Source organism: Oryctolagus cuniculus, chromosome 4 (genome assembly GCF_051225735.1).
Source record: "Oryctolagus cuniculus isolate XC-2025 breed Fujian yellow rabbit chromosome 4, ASM5122573v1, whole genome shotgun sequence".
Lineage (NCBI taxonomy): Eukaryota > Metazoa > Chordata > Mammalia > Lagomorpha > Leporidae > Oryctolagus > Oryctolagus cuniculus.
The window spans coordinates 17,143,266-17,166,992 of record NC_142870.1 but is presented as its reverse complement, the minus strand read 5'-3'; the positions used below and the strand labels follow the sequence as shown (position 1 = coordinate 17,166,992).

The 23,727-nt window shown below is 37.9% G+C and overlaps 1 pseudogene; it reads left to right on the top strand.

Moving 5' to 3' along the window:
- The first annotated feature begins 307 nt into the window (after positions 1 to 307).
- LOC100338670 (pyruvate dehydrogenase E1 component subunit beta, mitochondrial-like) overlaps positions 308 to 23,727 on the top strand; it is a 136,479-nt pseudogene continuing 113,059 nt past the window's right edge.

Below are 23,727 nucleotides of genomic sequence, written 5' to 3'. Positions count from 1 at the left end.
TTTCACATTTGAAATTAACCTAAACAACTCTTCATTTCTAAAATATGGAAAATTTGTGTATTATTACAGCTTATTTAGCTGGACAAAATGTCCCACTTTATATCAGTATAGTTTGGTCAGGAAAATAAAGGCAACATCCACATTATAGGAAAAATAGATGACATACAAATTGAGGTTACGTATATATGAGTGGATGCAGCAGTGAAGATTTGGACTGTCTCTCTACGGAGAAGGGAAAAGTCATATTCCTGGACAATTTAAGAAACGGATACAGGTCATTAGGCAGCATTTAGAAGACATGGTGAAGATGGCGGCAGTTTCTGGGCTGGTGGTAAGATCCTCTTTAGCAGGTATTTGGGCTGCTGGAAAGGCAATTTCATCAGACTGTGTTGGTGACACTGCAGGTAGCAGTTCATGATGCTGGAAATCAAGCTATGGATAAGGAGCTGGAAAGAGATGAGAAGGTATTTTTGCGAGGGGAAGAAGTTGCCCAGTATGATGGGACATATAAGGTTAGTCAAGGCCTGTGGAAGAAATATAGAGATGAGAGGATCATAGACACTCCTTTATCTGAGACGGACATTGCTGAAATCATTGAGGGTGCAGCTATGGCGTGTTGCAGGCTACTTGTGAATTTGTGACCTTCAATTTCTCTATGCAAGCCATTAACCAGGTTATGAACTCACACGCCAAGACCTACTACTTGCTGGCAGGCCTTCAGTCTGTGTGGATAGACTTCCAGGGACCCAGTGGTGCCTCTGTACGTGTAGCTGCCCAATACTCACAATGCTTTGCTGGAAGTTATGGGTATTACCCAGGATTAAAGGATTGTAGCACCTGGAACTTAGATGATGCAAAAGGGCATATAAAATCAGCCAGGTGATGCTAGAGAAAAAACTGATGTATGGAGTCCCCATTGAATTGTATGCCAAAGCTCAATCAAATGATTTTCTGATTTCTGTGGAAAAGGTCAAAGCATGAAGACAAGGGACACATATAACCCTGGTTGCCCCCTTCAAGAATTGTGGAGCACTGCTTAGAAGATGCAACAGTGCTTTCTAAAGAAGGAGTTGAATGTGAGGTAATAAATCTGCATCCCATCAAACCAATGAACATTGAAACCATGCAAGTCAGCATCATGAATACAAATCATTTGGTAATGGTGGAAGGAGGCTGGCCACAGTTTGGAGTAGAAGCTGAAGTTTGTGGCCAGTGCTGCGACTCACTTGGCTAATCCTCTGCCCACGGAGCTGGCACCCTGGGTTCTAGTCCCGGTTGGGGTGCCGGGTTCTGTACTGGTTGCTCCTCTTCCAATCCAGCTCTCTGCTGTGGCTGGGAGGGTAGTGGAGGATGGCCCAAGTCCTTGGGCCCTGCACCGACACAGGGGACCAGGAGGAAGCACCTGGCTCCTGGCTTCTGATCTGCGCAGCATGCCGGCCGTGGCGGCCATTTGGTGGGTGAACCAATGGAAGGAAGACCTTTCTCTCTGTCTCTCACTGTCTAACTCTGCCTGTCAAAAAAAAAAAAAAAAGGAGCTGAAGCTTGTGCCAAGATCATGAAAGTCTCTGCATTCAATTTCCTAGATGCACCTGCTGTTCATGTCACTGGTGCTGATGTCCTTATCCCTTATGTAAAGATTATAGAAGACAATTCTATACCTCAAGTCAAAGACATCAGTAATAAAGAAAACTAAATAATTAGGACAAGATTATCAAGCCATTAAAACTTCTTTAAAATACCTGGTAGTACTTTACTTGGATCGTACTGCAAGACCTCACTATTCATAAAATAATTCCTACAGCAACAACATGTGTTTTGTACTGGAAGAAGTTTAAACATGTCTGCATGTGGAAAATTCTCTACTCTCCTGCCCTAGACTCCTGCTTGCTTTTGCCTGTTACACTTGCCTTGTTTTTTGAATAAATAGAAAATTTTACCCTTTCTCACTAGGACAGATATGGATGTGGCAGTCTTAAAGATTTATCCTATATATATATTATATATATATTAAATAATATATATTATATATATTATTATATATTATATATATTAATATATAATATATATAAAAATATATATTAAATAATATAATCTATACATTTAATGTAGATTGTTTTGATAAGGAATAAACAAATTCCAACCTATGGGGGCAAAAAAAGAAACTGATACAACCCAGGAACTGGGCGTTGTGAAAAGATCTGGACACCACCTCCTCTACCACGATCTCAAGGAAACATGGCCTGGAAAGTCCAAGAAAGTGGCAGAGCCACTCTGTGGAAGCTTGCGGAGAGGTCAATAAACCAGCTGCATCCAAAGATTGGCACCTTCACAGGGTATCAGCCTGCACTTCACCCGCAGCTTTTAAATCTCACTGAAGTGCCTCTCATTGGCAAGTTCTTTTTGCTTTCTTTTTATTTTTTTTAAAGATTGATTTATTTATTTGAAAGTCAGAGTTGCACAGAGAGAGGAGAGGCAGAGAGAGAGAGAGAGAGAGAGAGAGAGAGAGAGGTCTTCTATCTGCTGGTTCACTCTCCAGATGACCGCAATGGCTGGAACTGTGCCAATCTGAAGCCAGGAGCCAGGAGCTTCTTCTGGGTCTCCCACATGGATGCAGGGGCCCAAGGACTTGGGCCATCTTCTACTGCTTTCCCAGGCCATAGCAGAGAGCTGGATTAGAAGAGAAGCATCTGGGTCTCAAACCGGCACCCATATGGGATGCTGGTACTTCAGGCCAGGGTATTAACCTGCTGCACCACAGCACCAGCCCCAACCCCAACAAGTTATTTTTTGTTTAAGATTTTATTTAGTTATTTATTTGAGATGCAGAGTTACAGATAGAGAGCGGGAAAGACAGAGAGACAGGCCTCCCATCCCCTGGTGTATTCCCCAAATTGCCGCAACAACTGGAGCTGAGCCGATCTGAAGCCAGCAGGAAGGAGCATCTTCCAGGTCCCCCACATAAGTGCAGTGGCCCAAGCATTTGGGCCATTTCCACTGTACTCCCAGGTCATAAGCAGAAAGCTGGGTCAGAAAAGGAGCATCCAAGACACAAGCCAGTGCTGATATGGGATGCCAGCACTGCAGGTTAGAGGTTTAGCCTCCTATGCCAGAGTGCCAGACCTCATTGGCAAATTCTAACCCAGCACCACACAGAGAAGTGTGTGTGGGTAAAGGGAAATATGATCTTCAGCCTCAGAAGAGGATGATGATGGTGGTGGTGCCACATTGAAAACAATCAACCCAGGGCCGGCACCGTGGCGCAGCGGGTAAACACCCTGGCCTGAAGTGCCAGCATCCCATATGGTGCCAGTTCGAGACCCAGCTGCTCCACTTCAGATTCAGCTCTCTGTTGTGGCCTGGGAAAGCAGTAGAAGATGGTCCAAGTCCTTGGGCCTCTGCACCCATGTGGGAGACCTGGAAGAAGCTGCTGGATCCTCGCTTCAGATTGGCTCAGCTCCAGGCATTGCAGCCAATTGAAGAATAAATCATCAGATGGAAGACCTCTCTCTCTCTCTCTCTCTCTCTCTCTCTCTCTGCCTCTCCTTTATCTGTGTAAAATAAATATAAAAGAAAATCAACCCAGCACTTCCCATATAACATCCTTATTAATTCAGTAACTAGCGTATTGCTATAAACATTTTTAAGAGAATGAAAAAATCACACTTCCACCTAAACTAAAGCAATTTTCTTCATACACCTTAGGATATTCTATCATCTCTTCCCAAAAGGAAATAGATTTTAAAAAAACTTAAAACACTCTTCATTCCTTAAAACACAATGCAAGATATGTCTGTTGTCAAGAGGCAATATGATATAAGAACCTCAGTGTCAGAGGGACCTAGATTCCAATTCTAGCTATACTACTTGACTGTTGTGTGATTCCCAGGAAATAATATTTCTCTGAACTTTAGTTCATCCTACAGAAAAATGGGGAAACCCATCTTCTAAGATTACTATAAGGATTAATAATATCTGTGAAATTCAGTTCATAGTAAATGCTCAGTAAACACCAGTGTTAAAATCTGTTTTAAATGGCATGGACCAGTTAACGACTCTTGCTGATAAATTTTTCTCATGCTCACCAGCATATTAAATTACTTTGAAAAGCAATTGTTCATATATTTTCTTTTTTTAGATTTATTTATTTGAAAGAGTTACTCAGAGAGAGAAGGAAAGGCAGAGAGACAGAGAGAGAGGTCTTCCATCTGCTGGTTCACCCCCGAATTGGTCGCAACGGTCAGAACTGTGCCAATCTGAAGCCAGGAGCCAGGAGCCAGGAGCCTCCTGCAGGTCTCCCACATGGGTACAGGGGCCCACGGACTCAGGCCATCCTCCACTGCCTTCCCAGGCCATAGCAGAGAGAGGACTCAGAAGTGGAGCAGCCGGGACTCAAACCAGCACCCATACAGGATGCTGGCACTGAAGTCGGTGGCCTCCCCTTCTATGTCACAATGCTGGGCCCCCATATATGTTCATATTACAAAACTTTCTAAAACAAACATTGGCTGAAATTCACAAATTTAAATAACCCAATTTCATAATCCTTCTTAGGTACAAAGATTTTCTATATAACGCAATACAGAAGCAGTTGAAGAGCCAAGAGGTTACTGAAAAATCTAAGAAAACCGAAGGAAAAAGACAAATTATGCACAAGTTGCATGATCAGCTACTGAAAAAAAAGGAAATGAACTGTTTATCTAAAACAACAGCAATTTTTTTTGTATCTAAATTATGACCAGGGTGACTTCAGGGAGGAATCAGCTTCCCCCACTACAAAACTAACCCAAAGGTTTACAACTTTAATACTCTGACTTCATGTCAGGGCAGAAAAATCTCAATTCAATTATCCCACAAGAAAACATAAATTTGTTGACACTGGCAGGCTGCCGTAACACTATGAAAATTATAACTGCAGAAATAACAAGACTGAAAGAATACTTGAGATATAGCTCTTTGTAACTTAGATGGTTATTCTTTCATTTGCACAAAGTATACTGGAGATTTTTTTAACATTTGAACTGCAAACTCATCCACATTTAGTATATAATATTCAAAAAGGAGCCAACAATCCCAAATTTTAAGGCTGCCAACCACAAAAAAATTACTTAGCAAAACTATGATCTTACTTAGCCATAAATGATGCTAAGCTTCCTAGATATACATGGATTGAAAAAGCTCTCTACCCTAGGGATATTAACTATATAACGTGTGTACCAAGAGGAGAAAGGCAAAAAAAAAAAAAAAAAAAAAACCAACAGGGTGAATAAAATTAACTCTTAAAATGCCTCAATTTTTATTCAGTTGGGGACATAGACCATTTGAATTGTCATTCTCTGAGTTAAAGCAATTCATTTTTAGCTTAGTGTGTAAAATCTCAAAAAGTGTAGGATGTTTAGGACTCCAAAAGTCAAGCCTGCACACCAAATATAGGTTGTATGGACAGATCTACAATAATTAATCTCAATACAGTATTTGCCTTAACACCAAAATACCACTTAAATTAAAAAACACTAAAATAGCATGATTTATAAGAAAAATTATGTCAGAATCATAGCATTCCCAACCCAAAAGCTTTACAACCACAGTTCTAACAAAAGAATAATTGGAATCTTCTCGGGATCATGGCATAGAGAAGCAGGCAGCTCAGCGTGGCCACAGACTGTTTCAGATAATATTATATGGACATATAAGCAAGTGTAACCAGCCTCAAGTCAACGTAAAATGAGGTACTATTTTTAAATTGTCCTAAAGTAGAACTGAAGGGGCTTCCATCTGTGAAACTGCCTGGTAAAAGGCTTCTGCCCTGATGCACAAGGTGGTTATCTAGTCCCTCTTCTGATTCTCATTGCCTAGATACAAGTAACACAAACCAATGAAGCATCCATGGTACACTGACATGATGTCACAGGTCAAGTTTATCCCACATATATTGCCTATGATTGGAATAGGTATCAAGCATATATACTATATGGTTGATCTGATGTTTTTATTGTACATTCACATAAAGGCATATTTGTCCACTCTATATTTATTTTCCCAGTTGATCTTTAGACTCACTTTAACACTTTATATTCATCCCTATGCCAACCTAACTGACTCAGATAAATGATTAATAATATTTAATTAGGAATAAAATAGTATTGCAATGAGAATATGTCATAATAAACTATAAGAATATTCCATGAGGTTAGGCAAGAGGAAGTTTTTAAAGGCATAGGATGTTTTGGGCTGGCACCATGGCTCACTTGGTTAATCTTCCACCTGTTGGGCGCCTGGTTCTAGTCCCGGTTGCTCCTCCTCCAGTCCAGCTCCCTGCTGTGGCCCAGGAGGGCAGTGGAGGATGGCCCAAGTATTTGGGCCCCTGCATGCACAAGGGAGACCAGGAAGAAGCACCAGGCTCCTAGCTCTGGCCATAGCAGCCATTTGGGGGGTGAACCAATGGAAGGAAGACCTTTCTCTCTGTCTCTCTCTCTCTCACTGTCTAACTCTATCTGTCGAATAAATTTTTAAAAAAAAGGCATAGGATGTTTACAAATAATAGTTTCTGGCCACAAGGATTAAAAACAATGGGAGATGCCAGGCTGAGGTTGAAGAGATGTTTGCTATGCAGACGTTTTTGCAGAGTATTTTTTGTGTAACATGGTCGTGGTCTTTGTGCTAGGTTGTAGTTCTCGCAGAGTCTTTGGTGATACAGTTGCTATCAGGCAACTGTACATAAAAACCCTTCTTTACAATGTCCTGCCTTTCTTTCTTTTTTTTTTTCTTATTGCTTCTTTTTTTTAAACTTTTATTTAATGAATATAAATTTCCAAAGTACAGCTTATGAATTATAATGGCTTCCCCCCCATAACATCCCTCCAACCCGCAACCCTCCCCTTTCCCACTCCCTCTCCCCTTCCATTCACATCAAGATTCATTTTCGATTCTCTTTATATTAAGAAGATCAGTTTAGCATACATTAAGTAAAGATTTCAACAGTTTGCTCCCACACAGAAACATAAAGTGAAAAATACTGTTTGAGTACTACTTATAGCATTAAATCACAATGTACAGCACACTAAGGACAGAGATCCTACATGAGGAGTAAGTGCACAGTGACTCCTGTTGTTGACTTAACAAACTGACACTCTTGTTTATGGCATCAGTAATCACCCTAGACTCTTGTCATGAGCTGCCAAGGCTATGGAAGCCCCCTGAGTTCACCGACTCTGATCATATTTAGACAAGGCCATGGTCAAAGTGGAAGTTCTCTCCTCCCTTCAGAGAAAGGTACCTCCTTCTTTGATGAGCTGTTCTTTCCACTGGAATCTCACTCGCAGATATCTTTCATTTAGGTTTTTTTTTATTTTTTCCCCCAGAGTGACTTGGCTTTCCATGCCTGAAATACTCTCATGGGCTTTTCAGCCAGATCCTCATGCCTTAAGGGCTGATTCTGAGGCCAGAGTGCTATTCAGGACATCTGCCATTCTATGGGTCTGCTGTGTATCTCACTTCCCATGTTGGATCGTTCTCTCCCTTTTTTATTCTATCAGCTAGTATTTGCAGACATTATTCATGTTTATATGATCCCTTTGGCTCTTAGTCCTATCATTATGATCAATTGTGAACAGAAATTGATCACTGGGACTAGTGAGATGGCATTGGTACATGCCACCTTGATGGGATTGAATTGGAATCCCCTGGTATGTTTCTAACTCTACCGTTTGAGGTAAGTCAGCTTGAGCATGTCCCGAATTGCACATCTCTTCCCTCTCTTATTCCCACTCTTATATTTAACAGGGATTACTTTTCAGTTAAGTTTCAACACTTGAGAATAACTGTGTATTGATTACAGTATTCAACCAAAAGTATAAAGTAGAACAAACAAAAAAAAATACTAAGAGGGATAACGTATTACGTTGTTCATCAACAGTCAGGGTGAGGGCTGATCAAGTCACCGTTTCTCATAGTGTTCATTTCACTTTAACAGGTTTCCTTTTTGGTGCTCAGTTAGTTGTCACCTGTCAGGGAGAACAAGTGGTATTTGTCCCTTTGGGATTGGCTTATTTCACTCAGCATAATGTTTTCCAAATTCCTAACAGGGATCACTTTTCAGTTAAAATTTAAACACCTAAGAATAATTGTGTGTTAATTACAGAGTTCAACCAATGGTACTAGAACAAAAAAAATACTAAAATGGATAAAGTATTACATTGTACATTAACTGTCAGGACAAGAGCTGATCAAGTCACTGTTTCTCATAGCGTCCATTTCACTTCAACAAGTTTCCCCTTTGGTGCTCAGTTAGTTGTCGCCAATCAGGGAGCTTATTAATTTCTACCATCTTTATTTCATTTGATATTCTCTTTGTAACTTCTTGATATAGATACTTGGCTTACTAATGTTCCAAACTTTAATCTTTTGAAAATATTGAGTTAAGGCTCCAAATGTTCCTCTAACACTACTTTACTCATAAGTCTCAACCTACATATGAAATATTTCACTATAATCATGCTTTATCATTAATTTTCAACTATATGGAGGTTTCCTGTTTTCGTGGATATTTACCATAATTGCATTGTGATCAGAGAATCTCTCTACTTTTTATTTCTATAATTTGTTTTGTTTTGTATTTGGTTATTTATTTTATTTGAAAAAGAGAGACAGAGTTCCCATTCATTGGCTACCTCCCCAAATATCTGTAACAGCCATAATTAGGCCAGGCTGAAGCCAGTAGCCAACAACTCAACCCAGGTTTCCTATATGGGTGACACTAGTCTCTAGAACTTTTGCCATCATATGCTAATTCCTAGGATGTGCATTATCAGGAAGATGCAATTAGGGATGAAGCAAAGCTAGGACTCAACCCCAGGTACTCTGATTAGGATGCAGGAGTCCCCAAGTGCAATTTAACCACTGCACCAAAAGCCTGTCCCAATCTCTATATTTTTCTGTCTTCCTCAAGTAGGGCGCATCCTGAGTTCCTTCCACTTCACACCCTGGTTCTAATGGAAATCTTACCTTCACATTTCCCTCTCATCCCTCAAATCTAGCACCATGCAGTGGAACACCTGTGATAACAGAAATGTTCTCTATCTGCACTGGCCAATACAGTAACCCATGGTCACATGTGGCTATTGAGTCTTTTTTTTTTTTTTTTTCGACAGGTAGAGTAGACAGTGAGAGAGAGAGAGAGAGAGAGAGAGAGAGAGAGAGAAAGGTCTTCCTTTGCCATTGGTTCACACTCCAATGGCCGCTGAGGCCGGCACACTGCGGCCGGTGCACCACGCTGATCCAAAGGCTGGAGCCAGGTGCTTCTCCTGGTCTCCCATGGGGTGCAGGGCCCAAGCACCTGGGCCATCCTCCACTGCACTCCCGGGCCACAGCAGAGATCTGGCCTGGAAGAGGGGCAACCGGGACAGAATCCAGCGCCCTGACTGGGACTAGAATCCAGTGTGCCGGCGTCACTAGGCGGAGGATTAGCCTGTTGAGCCACGGCGCAGGCCGGCTATTGAGTCTCGCGTGTGAATAACATAACTGGGGAATTAAGTTTTTTATTTTAATTAACTTTAAATTTATATTTAAAGATGACTACAATGACCATATTTGACAGCACAACTGGAATAAGCCCTTCCTCTCTGTCAGGCAGCAACTGGTCAGGAAAGAGTTATTTAAATGGAGAGAAAACACCATAAATAATTATTAACTTAGTTCAAATTTGTTAACTAGAGAAACAAGTGAACTCTTAGACAAATAAAATTAGCAAAGACAGGAAGCAGCTGCTATCCATAGAGCTGAAGGAACAAAAGGGTCTAGAATATTTGAACTTAAAAGCTTGGAGACGACGGGAGAATCAAAAGCTGACACACTCTTTTATTGGCCTCTCCATTCTTTCTTCATCTCTCACATCCCCTTTGCCTGATCTTACTTGGTCTCTGGGAGAAAAGGAAAACCAAGAAGCATGCCTCTGAGAACCTTCCAGTATTCACCCTGATCATTGATGGAAAACAGAGAAGTTCCTGTCAATGTCTGAGAGAAAAAAGAAAGGAGCAAAAAGTATTCAATAAATAATGAGATTGGAAGATACATCTGCCAAATTGTTCACATTCTTTTGACAAAGACACTGCTTAGAGAGAATTTTTTACCGAGAGAAACAGCACAAGTGCAATGATAAGTGCTATGAAGCTTTGAACTGGTGAGAACTGGAGAACACATGCCTGTCTAAAGAGGGCAGCAGCTTCCCAGGCAGCCATAGACTATGACTCAGTAATGTGAGTTCACTGTTCCCAGATCTTCTAATTTTTTGAGAGACGCCAGAAATCTGGATTTTTATGTGAAACCTTCCAATTTCCAAATATTGGCTCTAAAAAATTTAAACACTGTACAAGCCAAATGAAACATGACTGCAGGCCAAATCCAGCCTGTGGGCCTTGGTTTGGGACTTCTGCAGTATAGCATGCAGATGAAAGGGGATATGCAGCAGTAGTATATGCACCTCAAGATTCCCATCCATGACTCATGGGAAAGAACCAACTAGTTCAATGTCATGCAATAACCCTAATTTTAATGCAGTGTTGGTGTCTTTTGAGGGATTTGTTGTTGTTCCCTTTGTAGTTTCTTGTTCCCTTGCTCCCTCTTTTTTGTGGTTGTTATCATTGATGATGTTAAGACAAAGCCAACCTAACCTAACACCATTAGCCCCTAGCATGCTCTCTCACTCCAATGTGGAATTAATTTAAAATGTGCACTTTGGGGGAAATAAACTGTAGAAATCAAACATATAATCATTATTCTGTGGGTTTGGCATCTGCTTCAAGACAATTGGCATCTCTTTACTTTTGTTGCAAGAGCGAGAGTCCATCAGTGAGGCATCTAGCAGGATATGCAAACTGAGAGCAAGTAGAAATAAACTAACACAAATAAACACCAAATATATACTTATATAGGTACATATATACATTATAATACAGTACAGTAACCTATGACATCCCATGGCCTTTAGCACAAACTTCTGTATAGTCCTATTACAAAATGATGGAACATATAACAAAACAAAATGTATAGACATTAAAACTAAAATTAGAAGTTTTATGATACATGTTGACATTTGTCAAACCACTCCATAGGTTTAGGTATTAAAAAATATTTTATCCGATACGGAAATTTCATGCATATTCCTAAGTCACATGGAACAAACATTTTGACTTGTATGGTATTTGTATGGTCTTTGCCAAGCTGTTTTGATTTCTTTTGGTACAGATGAATCCATAAATAAATATATGTATATACATTGTGTAAATTGTGTCACATGTTTTTGAGTACTTTGCTTGCTCTTTCTCATCAGAAATAAATCACTACAAAGGTCCACATTTTAAAGGATTCATAAATGATGGATTTCATCAAATACAATATTTTTCTTCTTTCTCTCCCTTCATCTAACTCAAATATTCATACATTATTTCCACTACCACCAAATACCTGTACTGCAGTTTGCTCTTATAAATGAGGGGCATTGCAAGTATTGGGAGCATGATATGTTGCCTCTTAAAACTTGATCTTAAGAATGGGATTGGAGTGGGAGATGGGATGGTTGTGGGTGGGAGGGTGGTTATGGGGGGAAAAGCCACTATAATCCAAAAGTTGTACTTTGGAAATTTATATTTATTAAATAAAAGTTTAAAAAATAAAAAAAATCAAAAAAAACTTGATCTTTATATATTTAAGCTTAAAGAAAAGATATTCATCTACTAGAAATCTAGAAAATGGCATCTTCAGGTCTTTATTATGCTCTACATTTGTAGCTAGCCCTCTGTTGTTATTTGTCTCTAAGTCCTGCATGCTTCAGTCAGTAATAATAATAATTTCTCAGGCAGAAAGACTCAGAAAGGAAAACACAATAGGCCTTTAGAATACGACAGTATGTAACACTATTTTGATACACAAAAAGAAGAGTTTCTATTCAGAAGATTACTTTGGTTTTAAAAATTAATATTAACAATGTGAACAAATTCATAACCCTAATTGCTTCCTAAACTTTAAATTCAACACAAAACCTTTACCCCAAGTATTCCTCCAAAAGAATGTTGTCACTTTTAAACAGGTTTATGAACACATTAAAATCAGTTATTTAGATTTACTAATTTTTGCTTCAAAATAGTTTTAAATTAACAAGATATAAATTGTGAAGTTGTATAACATGTTCCCATATATCCCACACTTACCTTCACCAAAAGTTAACATCTTATTTTAGTATATTTGCCATAATCTATAACCCATACCAAGCTTCCTCTATTTTTAACATCTCATATTAATGTAATTTATTTGTCACAATTAATGAACTACGTCCAGAGTCCTCTATTCATTTAATCCAAACTCCCTCTATCCCTCTCACTTCCTCCAGATTAGCAGTAATTAATATTGTGTTCAGACTGAGTTTTCTAGCTACCAAATATGAGAAAGAGCATGCAGTATTTGTCTTTTTGCATCTGATTCATTTCAGGTAACATATTACATTCCAGTTCCATCCATCTTGCCAAGAATCACATAATTGCATTCTTCTTTGCATCCTAATAATATTCCATTATGTTTATATACTACATTTTCTTTATCCATTCATCTGAAGAGGGACATCTTAGTTGATTCCATGTCTTGGCTGCTGTGTCTGTGTTGTTATAGAAACAGTGTCATCGGTATCTCATTGACACAAAGATTTCATGTGTTTCAGATAAATTCACAGTAATAGAATTTTTGAATCATGTGGCATTTCTATTTCTAGCTTTTTTTTTTTTTTTGAGAATCTCCAGGTACTGGTGCTGTAGCATAGTGGGTAAAGCCTCCGCCTACAGTGCTGGCATCCCATATAGGTGCCAATTCAATTCCTGGCTGCTCCACTTCTGATCCAGCTTCCAGCCAATGCACCTGAGAAAGTAGTGGAAGATGGTCCAAATCTTTAAAAAAAAAAAAAAGACTCTCCATGCTATTTTCCATAGTGGCTACACCAATTTATTTTCCCAGCAATAATGTGTAAGATTCCCCTCTATCTATATCTTTATCAGCACTTGTTACTTTCTTTTTGATAGCCATTCTCACAATGATTACTTGGTATTCCATTGTGGTTTTGATTTGCATGTCCCTGATGTGTAGTGATACCAACATTTTTTCACATATTTGTTGGACATTTGTATTTCTTCTTTAGACACAGTTCAGAAATGGGGAAATGGCCTGGATTGGTTGTTTTTTTCCTTTGTTTGTTTTTGTTTTATTTTTCTGTTGTTCAGCTTTTTGAGTCCCTAATTAATTCGGGACCTCAAACCTTTGTCAGATAAGTAGCTTGGAAATATTTCCCCATTCCATCAAATGTCTCTTTCTCCATACTGATCAATGTTTTTTGCTTTGTAGAAGCTTTTAAGTTTGATATAATCCCATTTTTCTAGTTTCGCATTTGCTGCTTTTGTTTTTGAGGTTTTCTAAAAGAGATCATCGCCTCCACCAGAGTCTTGAAGTATTTCTCCCTTTGTTCTAGGAATTTCATAATTTTAGGTCTTAACACTTAGGTCTTTGATCCATTTCAAGTTGATTTTTGTATATGACTATAGGTATGGGTCTAATGTCAATCTTCTACATATGTATTTCTAATTTCGCCAACACCATTTATTCATAAATCTATCCGTTTCCTAGAGTATATTCTTGGGAAAATTGTTTAAAATCAGTTTCCTATATGTATATGGATTCTGGGTTCCTATTCTGTTCCACAGATCTATGTGTTGGCTTTTATGCCTGTATCATACAATACTACATCATTGCAATATTATTTGAAATCAGATACTATCGTGCTTCCAGCTTGATGCTTTAGCTGAGGATTATTTTAGCTATTCTGGATCTTTTGTGGTTCCATATGAATATTGAGATGTTTTTTCTAATTCTGTGAAGAATTTCATTGGTATTTTGATAGGGATTACATTGAATCTGTAAATTGCTTTACGTAGTATAGATGTTTTAATGATATTAATTCTTACAACACATGAACAGGGAATAACTTTTATATGTCCTTGATGATTTCTTTCATCACTGTTTTATAATTTTATTATAGAGCTCTTTCACATCTTTGGTTAAATATATTACTAAATAGTTAAGTTTTCATAGCTATTTTGTATAAGATATCTTTCTCGGTTTCTCTTGAGATTTTACTAAATTGATTTATTATATCTAACAGCTTTTTGGTGGAGTATGTGGATTTTTCCAAGTACAAAATCATGTCACCAGCAAACATGGATATTTTTATTTCCTCTTTCCAAATTGACTCATTCCTTTCTCTTCCCTAAGGGTTCTTGCTAATATCTTCAATGCCATCTTAAATAAGAGTGGCAAAAGGTGACACCCATTTCTTGTTCCAGATTTTAAGGGAAAGGCTCTCAACTTTTCCACATTGAAGATGATTTTGCCTGTTCCTTTGTCATATAAATAGCTTTTATTATAATTTTCAGATATATTCCTTCTATACATATTGAATTTTATCCAGTAGTATTTTGCATCTACTGAGATGATCTTATCATTTTTATTCTCTATTCTATTGATGTGGTTTACAACAGTTGTTGATTTGCAAATGTTGAATCACGTTTGCATATTAGGGATAAATCCCACTTGATCATGATGTATGCTGTTTTAATGTAGTGCTGAATTGTTTATTAATATTTTATTAAGAATTTTTGCATGCATGTTTATCCTTGATGTTGGTCTGTAGTTTCTTTTGTATTATATTTTGTTTGGTTTTAAAATCACAGTAATGCTGGTCTCATAAAGAGAGTTTGACAGAGCTTCATTCTTTTTTTAATATTGTGTAAGAGTTTGAGTATTGTAGTCAGTTCCTCTTTAAGCGATTTGAAGAATATAGTTGTAAAACCGTGAAGTCTTGGACTCTTCTTTGATGGGAAATTTTTAATTATCAATTCAGTCTCATTACTTGTTACAGGTATGATTAGATTTGTATTTTCTTAATATAATATTGGTAGGTTTTATGTATTCAAAAATTTATGCATTTCTTCAGGGTTTTCCAATTTGTCAGCGTATAACTGTTTATGGTAGTTTCTTATGGTCCTTTATATTCTGTGGTATCGGTTATAAAGTCTCTCTTTTCAACTTTAATTTTATCTATTTGAGCTCTTTCTTTTTTCTTTGTTAATTTGGCTAAAGTTTTCTCTTGCTTGTTTGTCTTTTCTAAAAACAGCTTTTCATTTATTTTTGCATTAGGGGGTTAGTTTTATTTATTTATGCTCTGACCCTTAATATTTCTCACCCTCTGTTAATTTGGAGTTTAGCTTGTCTTGTTTTTCTAAGTCCTAGAGATGCATCATTATATTATTTGAAATTATTTTTTTTTTTATTTTTTACAGGCAGAGTGGATAGTGAGAGAGAAAGAGAGAAAGACAGAGAGAAAGGTCTTCCTTTTGCAGTTGGTTCACCCTCCAATGGCCGCTGCGTCTGGCGCACTGTGGCCGGCGCACCGCACTGATCCGTTGGCAGGAGCCAGGTGCTTCTCCTGGTCTCCCATGGGTTGCAGGGAACAAGCACTTGGGCCATCCTCCACTGCTTTCCTGGGCCACAGCAGAGAGCTGGCCTGGAAGAGGGGCAACCGGGAAAGAATCCGGTGCCCCGACCGGGACTGGAACCCGGTGTGCCGGCGCCGCTAGGTGGAGGATTAACCTATTGAGCCACGGGACCAGCCGAAATTATTTTATTTTTAATGTCAGAACTTATTGCTATAAATTGCCCTCTTAACACTGCTTTAGTTGTATCTCATGGGTTTTGATATTTTATGCTTTATTTTCATTTGTTTTGAGAAACTCTCTTTTAAATTTTTTATTCATTGGTAATTCAGTAGCATGTTGTTCAATTTCCGTGTATTTGTAAAATTTCTATTATTGTTCTTAATGATTTCTGGTTGTATTCCTTTGTGATCTGAGAAGATATACAATATTGTTTCTATTTTTTTTTTCAAATTTACTGAGATTTTATTTGTGGCTTAATATGTGGTCTATGTCTTTTATAGCTACTGAGTGAAATGTTCTACAAATGTCTTAAGTGCTTAAAGTATGATTCCTCTCTGATTTTTTTTAACTTTTATTTAATGAATATAAATTTCCAAAGTACGATTTATGGATTACAATGGCTTCCCCCCCATACCGTCCCTCCCACCTACAACCCTCCCCTTTCCCACTCCCTCTCCCCTTCCATTCACATCAAGATTCATTTTTGATTATCTTAATATACAGAAGATCAACTTAGTATACATTAAGTAAGGATTTCAATAGTTTGCTCCCACACAGAAACATAAAGTGAAAAATAGATGATTTTTTTTTAATGATGATGAAATCAGATCAGACCTATTGTCATGTTTAATCCCAGTGAGAGTCAAGCTGGGAGTTGATAATTTCTTTTTTTTTTTTTTACAGAGGATCAGTTTAGTATGCATTAAGTAAAGATTTCAACAGTTTGCACCCCCATAGAAACACAAAGTGAAATATATTGTTTGAGTACTCGTTATAGCATTAAATCTCAATGCACAGCACATTAAGGACAGAGATCCTACATGAGGAGTAAGTGCACAGTGACTCCTGTTGTTGACTTTACCAACTGACACTCCTGTCTATGGCATCAGTAATCTCCCTATGCTCCAGTCATGAGTTTCCAAGGCTATGGAAGCCCTCTGAGTTCTCCGATTCTTATCTTGTTTAGACAAGGTCATAGTCAAAGTGGAGGTTCTCTCCTCCCTTCAGAGAAAGGTACCTCCTTCTTTGAAGACCTGTTCTTTCCACTGGGATCTCACTCACAGAGATCTTTTGCCAGAGTGTCTTGGCTTTCCATGCCTGAAATACTCTCATGGGCTTTTCAGCCAGATCCGGATGCCTTTAGGGCTGATTCTGAGGCCAGAGTGCTATTTAGGACATCTGCCATTCTATGAGTCTGCTGAGTATCTCACTTCCCATGTTGGATCACTCTCCCCTTTATTTATTCTATCGGTTAGTGTTAGCAGGTACTAGACTTGTTTATTTGCTCCCTTTGACTCTCAGTCCTTTCATTATGATCAATTGTGAACTGAAATTGATCACTTGGACTAGTGAGATGGCATTGGTACATGCCACCTTGATGGGATTGAATTGGAATCCCCTGCTATGTTTCTAACTCTACCATTTGGGGCAAGTCAGCTTGAACATGTCCCAAATTATACATCTCTTCCCTCTCTTATTCCCACTCTTATGTTTAACAGGGATCACATTTCAGTTAATTTTCAACACTTAAGAATAACTGTGTATTAATTACAGAATTAAACCAGTCATATTAAGTAGAACAGACAAAAAAACTACTAAGAGGGATAATGTATTAAGTTGTTCATTAACAGTCAGGGCTATGCTGATCAAGTGACTTGATCCTCTCTGATTTTTTTAAACTTTATTTGTTATACAAGTTTCATGTGTTTCATATGTATGGATTTAGGAAAAGTGACTTTCTCCCTTACCCCCCCTCCTGCCCACACTCCAACCCTTTCTCCTTCTCCAGCTCACATTCCCACTCTCAATTTTTACAATGATCTATTTTCAGCTTACTTAATGATCATATAACTAACCCTTGACTAAGTATAAGAGTTCAACAAATAGTATGAAGAAAAAAAAAAAAACCTGCTCCTAAACAAAAGAGACAGGACTGTAAACAATCATGAATCTCAAAATATCTATTTCACTCTAATACATTACATTTCAAGTACTCTTTTGGTTACCTCAGATCAGAGAAAACATATAGTATCTGTCTTTTTGGAACTAACTTATTTCAATAAGTATAAGGGTTTCCAGTTGCATCCATCTTGTTGTGAAAGACAGGATTTCATTTTTTTTGTTACAGCTGATTAGATCTCCATAGTGTATATATACCATAATTTCTTTATCCAGTCAACAGTTGATAGACTTCTGGGTTGATTTCATATCTTAGCTATTGTGAGTTGTGCTTCAATGAACATGGAGGGGTACAGATAACCCTTTCATATGTTGATTTCTTCTGTTTTGGGTAAATTCCCAAGGATGGGAAGGCTGGATCATATGATGGGTCTATATTCAAATTTCTGAGGTATCTCCATACTGTCTTTCGCAGTAGCTGCACCAGTTTACATTCCCGCCAATAATGGATCAGGGCATCTTTTTCCCCATATCCTTGTGAGCATTGGTCATTGTTGATTTCTGTATGAGAGTCATTCTAACTGGAGTGAAGTGAAACCTCACCATGGTTTTCATTTGCATTCCTTGATAGCTAGTGATCCTGAGATAACCATATAGTTTTTGTTCTTTAGTTTGTTAATGTGATGTATCAGATTTATTGATTTGCAAATGCTGAACCATCCTGCATACCAGAGATAAATCCCACTTGGTCTGGGTGAATATTTCTGATGTATTGTTGGATACGATTAGCTAATATTTTGTTAGCTAATATTTTGTCGAGAACTTTTACATCTATGTTCATCAGAGATATTGGTCTATAGTTCTCTTTCTCTTGTATCATTTTCTGGCTTAGGGATTCAGGTGATGCAGGCTTCACAGAAGGAGCTGAGGAAGACTCCCTCCCATTCAACTATTTTGAATAGTTTAAGAATTGGAGTTAGTTCTTTAAATGTCTGGTAAAATTCAGCAGTGAAGCTATATGGTCCTGGGCTTTTCTTTGTTGGGAGAGCCTTTATTACTGATTCAATCTCTGTCTTGTTTATTGGTCTGTTTTGGTTTTCTATGTTATCATGACTCAATTTTGGTAGATCGTAAGTGTCTAGGAATCCATCCATTTCTTCTTGGTTTCCCAACTTGTTGGCATACAGGTCTCTGTAGTAATTCCTGATGATTTTATTTCTGTGGTATCTGTTGTTACATTTCCTCTTTCATCTCTGATTTCATTGATTTGAGTCTTCTCTTTTTTTATTTTTTGGTTGATTGAGTCAATAATGTATCACTTTTTTTTTTTTTCAAAAAACAGCTCTTCATTTCACTGATCTTTTGTATTGTTCATTGGTTTAAGCTCTTTTTACTTCTCTAATTTTAATTATTTCTTTACTCCTAATTTTGGGTTTGTTATGTCACTCTTTCTGTAGGCCTTTGAGATGCATTGATAGCTCATTTATTTGGTGCCATTCCAATTATTCATGTAGGCACAGATTGCTATAACCTTCCCTCTTAATGCTGCTTTTGCTCTATCTTGTAAGTTTTGAAATGATGTATTGTCATCATTTGTTTCCTGAATTTTTTTGATTTTTGCTTTTATTTCTTCTACAACCCACTGTCAATTCAGGTACATGTTCAGTCTCCATGTGTTTGCATATGCTATAGAGATTCTTTATTTATTGATTTCCAGCTTCATTCCATTGTGGTCAAAGAAAACTCATGGTATGATTTTGATTTTTTTTTTGAGTGTGCTGAGATTTGCTTTATGGCTTACCATGTGGTCTATCTTAAAGAAAGGCCCATGCATTGATGAGAATAATGTATATTCTTGCAACTGTTTGATGAAAGGTTTTGTGGATATCAGTTATGTTCATTTTGTCCATAATGTCAGCTAGCTCCTTTGTTTCTTTTTAATTTTCTGTCTAGTTGATCTATTGATGAAAGTGGGGTATTGGGGTTCCCCATTACTATTCTGTTGTAGTCTATGTATCCCTTTTGATCCATTAACATTTATTTAAAATAGTCAAGAACCCTGAAATTGAGTATGTAATAAATATACCTTTTTTATAGTCACATAATTGATCACTACATAGTGCCCTTTTTCATCTTTTTTAACAATTTTTATGTTAAAGTCAACTTTGTCCATTATTAGGGTGGCAACACCTGCCTGTTTTGCTTTTCATAAGCATGAAATAGCTTTTTCCATCATTTCACTATAGTCAACATGTATCTTTCTTGGTGAAATGTGTTTCTTATAGGCAGCAAATAGATGGGTCTTGTTTTTTAATCCATTCAGCCAGTCTGTATCTTTTAACTGGAGAGTTGAGGCCATTTACATTCAAGGTGATTATTGATAAGTAAAAATTTTGCCCTGCCATTTTTCCTTAATATTCCTAATTTCTATTTCTTTTGTACTTTTACTGGAGGATTTTCTGTTTTCACATTCTTGCATAATGATAGCTTTCTTTCTATGTTTGGTTTAGTATATCCTTAAGCATCTTTTGTTATGGCTGGATGAGTGGGAACAAATTCTTTCAATTTCTGTTTGTTATGGAAGGTCTTTATTTCACCTTCATTCATAAATGAGAGCTTTGCAGAGTATAGAATTCTGGATTGACAGATTTTTTCTCTTAAGACGGGTTATATCTCACCATTCTCTCCTAGCCTGAAGGGTTTCTGATGAGAAGTCAGCTGTGAGTCTAAGTGGAGATCCGCTGAAAGTAATCTGGCATTTCTCTTGTGTACACTTTAGAATCTTTTCTTTATGTCTTACTGTGGAGAGTTTGACTACAATGTGTGGTGGTGAAGATCTTTTCTGGCCATGTCTATTAGGAGTTCAAAGTGCTTCCTCTGCTTGGGCATTCATCTCTCTCTCTCCAAACTGGGGAAGTTTTCTGTAATTATTTCACTAAATAAGGCTTCTAGTCCATTCTCTCTTTCTACACCTTCAGGAAATCCTAAGATTAATATGTTGTGTCATTTGATAATAACCCATAAACCTCCAACACTCTAAGTTTTCTATTTTCTTCTTTCTTTTCCTGACTGTAAGGCGTCCAAAGATTTGTCTTCTAAATCAGATATTCTTTCTTCTGTCTCATTAAGTCTTCTAATAAGGCTTTCCACTGCATTTTTATTTGATCTATTGAATTCTTCATTTCTAATTTCATTTTTTTAGGATTAATTTATTTTACTTGAAAAGCAGACTTACCGAGGGGCAAATGCAGAGGCACAGGGAGAAAGAGAGAGAGGGAGAGGGAGAGGGAGAGAGAGAGAAAAAGAGAATCCATCTATCTGCTGGTTCACTCCCCTAATGGCTTCAATGGCTGGAGTGGGCTGATCCAAAGCCAGGAGCCAGGAGCTTCTTCAGGGCCTCCCACATGCATACAGGAGCCCAGGGACATAGGCCATCTTCCACTGCTTTCTCAGGCCATATCATAAAGCTGGACCAGAGGTGGAGCAGCCAGGACATGAACCAGTGCCAATATTGGATATCAGCACTGCAGGCATCAGCTCTACCTGCTACACCACAGTGCCAGCCCCCTATTTCATTTAGATTTCAATTTAAAAGCTCAATTTCATAGGAAAACTTTCATTAATGTTATGTATTTTTTTTAGTTCATGGATTTGCTTCTGATGGCTTTTGAGTAAACCTATGATTAATGTTTTAAATTCTGTTTCTGGCATTTCCTCAATATCTTCATCTTCAGATGCTAATATTGAAATGTTGTGTTCCTTTGGGGTGGGTCATGGTATCTTCCTTATTCTTGTTTCTTGAGTTTCTTTTTTTTTTTTACTTTTCTTTTCTTCTTTTTTTCTTTTTTCTTTTTTTTTAACTTTTATTTAATGAATATAAATTTCCAAAGTACAGCTTGTGGATTACAATGGCTTCCCCCCATAACATCTCTCCCACTCACAACCCTCCCCTTTCCCACTCCCTCTCCCCTTCCATTCACATCATGATTCATTTTTGATTCTCTTTATATACAGAAGATCAGTTTAGCATACATTAAGTAAAGATTTCAACAGTTTGCTCCCACACAGAAACATAAAGTGAAAAATACTGTTTGAGTACTAGTTATAGCATTAAATCTCACTTCTCTTCAGATCGTATGAATCTTTCGCCTTTTGCTTTTTTAATTTATTTTCTATTTAGTAAATATAAATTTCCAAAGTATAGTTAATGGATTACAATGACTTTCCCCTCCATAATTTCCCTCCCAATCACACCACTCCCATCTCCCACTCCCTCTCCCATTCCATTCACATCAAGATTCATTTTCAATTATCTTTATATACAGAAGATCAATTCAGTATATATGAAGTAAAGATTTCATCAGTTTGCACCCACACAGAAACACAAAGTGTAAAATACTGTTTCAGTACTACTTATAGCATTACTTCACATTGGACAACACACTAAGGACAGATCCCACATGAGAAGTAAGTACACAGTGACTCCTGTTGTTGAATTAGCAATTTGACACTCTTGTTTATGGTGTCGGTAGTCTCCCTGGGCTCTAGTCATGAGTTGCCAAGGCTATGTAAGCCTTTTGAGTTCGCTGACTTTGATCTTATTCCAACAGGGACATAGTCAAAGTGTAAGTTCTCTCCTCCCTTCAGCGAAAGATACCTCCTTTTTTGATGGCCCTGTTCTTTCCACTGGGATCTCACTCACAGAGATCTTTCATTTAGGTCTTCTTTTTTTTTTCCCCAGGGTGTCTTGGCTTTCCATGCCTAAAATATTCTCATGGGCTCTTCAGCCATATCCGAATGCCTTAAGGGCTGATTCTGAGGCCAGAGTGCTATTTAGGACATCTGTCATTCTATGAGTCTGCTGTGCATCCCATCCCGCTTCCCATGATGGATAGTTCTCTCCCTTTTTGATTCTATTAGCTAGTATTAGCAGACACTAGTCTTGTTTGTGTGAGCCCTTTGACTCTTAGACCTATCAGTGTGATCAAATGTGAACTGAAATTGATCACTTGGACTAGTGAGATGGCACTGGTATATGCCACCTTGATGGGATTGTATTGGGATCCCCTGTCATGGTTCTAACTCCACCATTTGGGGCAAGTCCAGTTGAGCATGTCCCAAATTGTACATCTCCTCCCTCTTTTATTCCCACTCTTACATTTAACAGGGATCACTTTTCATTAAAATTTAAACACCTAAGAATAATTGTGTGTTAATCACAGAGTTCAACCAATAGTACTAGAACAAAACAAAGAGAAAATACTAAAATGGATAAAGTATTCACTGTACATCAACAGTCAGGACAAGAGCTGGTCAAGTCACTGTTTCTCATAGTGTCCATTTCACTTCAACAGGTTTTCCCTTTGGTGCTCAGTTACTGGACACCGATCAGGAAGAACATATGATATTTGTCCCTTTGGGACTGGCTTAATTCACTCAGCATGATGTTTTACAGATTCCTCCATCTGTTTGCAAATGACCAGATTTCATTGTTTTTGACTGCTGTATAGTATTCTATAGAGTACATGTCCCATAATTTCTTTATCCAGTCTACTGTTGATGGGCATTTGGGTTGGTTCCAGGTCTTAGCTATTGTGAATTGAGCTGCCATAAACATTAAGGTGCAGACAGCTTGTTTGTTTGCCAATTTAATTTCCTTTGGGTAAATTCCAAGTAGTGGGATGGCTGGGTTGAATAGCAGGGTTATATTCAGGTTTCTGAGGAATCTCCAGACTGACTTCCATAGTGGCTTAACCAATTTGCATTCCCACCAACAGTGGGTTAGTGTCCCTTTTTCCCCACATCCTCGCCAGCATCTGTTGTTGGTAGATTTCTGAATGTGAGCCATTCTCACCGGGGTGAGGTGAAACCTTATTGTGGTTTTGATTTGCATTTCCCTGATTGCCAGTGATTCTGAACATTTTTTCATGTGTCATTTGGCCATTTGGATTTCCTCTTTTGAAAAATGTCTATTGAGGTCCTTGGCCCATCTCTTAAGTGGGTTGTTGGTTTTGATGTTGTGGAGTTTCTTGATTTCTTTGTAGATTCTGGTTCTCAACCCTTTATCTGTTGCATAGTTTGCAAA